Raw genomic sequence first — 4703 nt, forward strand, 5'->3', positions numbered from 1 at the left:
TGTGTGTGTGTGTGTGTGTGTGTGTGTGTGTGTGTGTGTGTGTGTGTAAGCTTCGCAGGCCTGGGGATTGAATAGTGTATTCAGGATGGCATGAACAATGAAACATCAATGATGGTTCTGATCCACCTGAAGAATGTGGCTCAATGATGCATGGAGAAGAAGGGTGCCCTGAAACATTGAGTTTGAATTGTATTGGGATTGTCTTATCAAATCCCATAAACTTCGCATCTTTATGGTCTGGAGAGGTGTTCCATCATGTCTTAGCATTGCCCTAGAGAAGGCACAAGGAAAGCATTGTCCTTTGCATCTTCAGGTGGCTTCCTGAATCCCTCGGCGTTTCTTGGTTTGCTGTCTTGTAATTCCAATCTCTTTTCCATTCCTGGCAGCTTCTCAGAGGGAGACACTCACCATTGCAGTCAGGGTCAGCCCCAACCCAGAATGCCACATCTGAATGAAACTCACTGCTCCGGCAGGGAGCTTAGTTCTAAGTAATGCCACATCCTGGGGTTCCAGATGGATTTCAATTTTTAGAGGTCACTAATAAACACAGCACGAATGGTCTCACCGATCCTTCCTGTAGATGCTCTAACTTACAAGATCGTTGCAAGAGTCTGCTTCTTCACGTAAGGCCAGCTCTTCACCCAAATGCAGCTAGGTCTGCAAGGCACCCTTCCTGTATCCTCTTAGCCCTTCTTACCAATGGGTACCACTATCCTGTCTCAGGTATGACTGAGATGCCCAAACATGTAACTCTTCTCGGTGTTTTTGTTTTTCCATCCCCATCTTATTTGTTAATTTCCTATTGTAAGCAAGAGACTGTTGCTCCCCTCTCTCACATAGTTGGCTTCTGCAGCCAATGCACCGCACTCCCGTTTCTATTTTAAAGCCGCGCACGCATCTGTAAGAAGATGGGAGAGTGTTATGTAATACCTACCATTTTCGTCAAGACCTCATCTCACCCCATTGCCTGGTACAGGAGGAAGTTACTGGTGTGAAATTTGCTGCATTTTTATCTTAAGGTGAAGCGCTTATTCAGATGGATTTCATACCTCACCGTCATAAGCAGGTCCATTTTTAAAGGAGTATAAGTACCGTGCTAATGAAAGACGAAACGCACATCTCTCTCCCATACAGCACACCAGCGAGATTGACACGAATATTCTGAATATTCTGCTTCTTGCCTTTAGAGGTATTTTAAAGAGGTGCCCGGAAGGGAGGAGATACTCTGATCAACAGAAGAAGTGTCTTAGAGAAAGGACAACAATCATGAATATCCCCCCCCCCCCCGCAACGGGTTGGGATGTTAAAGTGTAAGAACATTTGGCGCTTGTCATCTGGGCTATTTCCGTTTATAAATGAGAACTACAACCGCCCCAGGGGGCTTCAGCAAGGGAAAAATGACTTCAGTAAAGTATTTCTTTGTTAGAATCAGAGATTTCTGTGAGGTAAGGTGGGTAGACAGAGCTGGGGCTGGGATTGGAACTGAGGCTGCAGGATCAGACATGGCCAGGGTCAGGGCCTGAGAGGCCATGGAGGGAGGGAGGTATATCATGGAGAGGAGAATCTGAGGCAACTCTAGGAGGGGAGCCTGTCTCTGGCAGTGTTGTCAGCCGGCTGCAAAGAGCTGTTAGATCCAAGTCCAGAGTGGGGTGTTCTATCCAGTGCAGAGTGTCATCTGTGGTAGGAAGCTGACTGTGGTCCAGAGACTGGAGAGTTTGTATCCGGAAGGCCTGGTGTTGGTTGTTTGGATCCTCATCATGGGAAATCTGAAGTTGGAGAGAGCTGAATGCAAGACATCCTGAGCTCCACAGATGTTCCAACCCAGGCTTAGGAAGACAGTTCCTTTCAAAACCCCCATCAGCAGGAACCTTAACAAGTGTCTCTGCAGATTCAGAGGTAAGGCCATAGCAGATGAGGGTAGGCCTTCAAATCAGCGAGTGGGATCCTTTCAAGAAAGTCATCTGAGACACACTGGGAAGTGCACCATTGGAAGGCAGGCAAAACCTGGAATCCTGCCCTCACTAGCTAAGGAAACCAAGGGTTGGTGGGACACAGTAGAAACCAGGAAGAGGAAAGAAAGGAACCCTCTCTAGCCTTCATAGAAGCAGAATTGTGGAAAAACCTGATATCCCTGATACAGCTCGATTTGGCCCTTGTCTTTGTTACTTCTGGGTCTATGTGTCCTACAACTGCAGGACTGGAATGTTGGGGGTCCTGAGCAGCGTGCTATTATTTTTTGGTATGCTTTGACATATTGAAGAAAATGGAGTTACATTTTAGAGCCCTGCATTATGTTATTACTTATCCAAGTATCCCTTTAGCATGCATTTATATAGCGTCAGATACAGACCAGACCTGGATTTGGGCGTCCGGGAGACAATGATCCTGCTCTAACATCATGGTGTCACTGACTGGAGAGTCCCACGAAGTGATGTGCAAATAGCAAACAGAGGAGTCTGAAAGTCTCAGGGAGGTAAATAAAAGACATCCAAGAGGATCTCAGGAAAACAGGGAAGAGTCATCCAAAGCGACACCTACACAGGGCCTTGGAGGGAGAAGGTGCAGGAGCACAGGTTGGAGCAGAGGTAGGATGCACAAAGGAGTGGAAACTCATATTGGCATTTGCAGAGACCTACAATGAGCTGGCGTGACTGGCACAAAATGTGCAAAGCAGGCAAGAGGGGAGACACACGAGGAGAGGCAGATGGTCACAGCACTAGAAGAGTTTATACCTTGGTAGTGAGAAACCATGATGATCCTGAGCAGAATGGTGTGGTCAGAATCCCAAAGAGAAGGGTGCTGTGCTGGAGCAGGCCAGTGGGACTGGGAAAGAGGGCCTTGTCTGGAGAAGCTCTGAGAGGCCTGGAGAAATGGCTCAGAGGTCAGGCGTGCTTGCTGGTCTTGAAGAAGACAGGAGTTTGACTTTCAGCATCCATGTCCCCTACCGGGGGATAAGACAACCTCTTCTGGCCTCCCTAGGCAAATACACTCGTGTATACATACCCACAGAGATGCACATATACACATTCACAGTAAATAAACTTTAAAAACAAGCAGTGTAGGAAGTCAGCCCCTTTGCCATCGGTTAAGCTTTCAAGACTGTATACATTCTTTCATTTCCCTTTCTATTCTTATGTCTTCTCCCTCCACCCCACCCCCAAACTTGGTGAGCCATTTCCTGTAGTTCACACCGGCCTGGATCTCTCTATGTGTAAATCAGCAGGATATAATTTGCTTTTAGAGCAGAGTCCAGAGTGGGGAGTTCTATCTAGTGCAAGTATCATCTGAACAGTAGTGGGGAGGAAGTCATGGAGGTCTAGCTTGACCTTGAACTGCTGGTCCTCCTGCCTCCACCTCTGGATTGTCAGGATCATAGACGTAAACCATGATGCCTACCTAAATTGCCTCATTTTCTGAATCCTAGGTTGGTGACAATTAGATATTAGTCCATTAAAGTTGTCAAAGGATTAATCTAGGTCCCTAGCGTGTCAAGGCTACATAACTCCATTTTGAACCTGCGATCCCCAAGCTTCATTATAACTGATAACGTTATGTCTTTGTTATATCATGATAAACGTGGATGGGTATGCCTTGCATCTCAAAGACGGGGCCCAGGGAAAATATGTAAATACCTAACAATTCTATATACTGATTAAGAAATTTAAAATGTGATTATTTATAAAGTCCAGGTTTTAAATACTTACATGCTCTTTCTAAAATATATAATTATGTTCCCTATTCACATAATTTTATCCCTTTTAAGAAGTGAGCATATAACTGTCACTTTCATTGCTGGATACTGGCAGGCTCTGCTTTACCAAGCAGATGTGCTTCTGAAAATTTTACTTGTAAATTGATTTCAAAATGAGTTAAATCATATTCCACTCACACCAGGGAGATGCATTTCAAAGAATTCTCTGCTTGTGACTTCTTTGGTAAAATTAATAATTATTCTTGCTTTTCCAGAGAGGATCAATATGAACTTATCAAAATTGGGTGGTAGCGATCTATATGAGAATATACTTGTTTGCATGTTTAACGCACCAAAAGGTGAATTTGTTATATGGTCAACCAGATTAAGTAGCAGTCTCTCTGCTTGTTGCCGGTGGGTCATGCTTTTCGATACCTTGTCCATTGTAATTTATGACATTCTCCCACCCAATGCTTCCCATTAACATTGCATTAATCCCGGCTCAGCAATGACATGAGATCGATTTACTTGTACAATATGATATCCTATGAGACAATAAATCACGAACTTCCTGTTTAGCATTTAGTCAGCATCTAATTGCATTTTGATTTGTGATTTGTTTCTTGACGTGCTACTGGAGTGCCGAGAATTGAACACGCGAAGTTTGGTGAGTCATCTGTGTCTAATTATAACTTGTAATCGTAAACCAGAACATTAAGCTGCTGAGTGATGCGGATCACTACTAAAACCGGTGCAGACAGGGAAGCGCTCTGGCCACGTGGATTTACAATGTTGCTCTTTGGAAAGCACCTACTATGTTCTGGCAGTCATATTGTTGGACTTATTTTCATTTCTTGTCCCAGTCCTAGCAGATACCATTTCTCATTTTTCAAACAGGGAGATGCAAGCCCAATTAGTACTAAGCCGCTTGCTCTCAGCTTCCCCGCTGGTACCTGCTAAATCGGACACGTAAGTCTTGAGTCAGTGGGTGCAGCAGGAGCCCTGGATTCCA

The sequence above is a fragment of the Microtus ochrogaster genome, chromosome 5 (assembly GCF_000317375.1).
Source record: "Microtus ochrogaster isolate Prairie Vole_2 chromosome 5, MicOch1.0, whole genome shotgun sequence".
Taxonomy (NCBI): Eukaryota; Metazoa; Chordata; class Mammalia; order Rodentia; family Cricetidae; genus Microtus; species Microtus ochrogaster.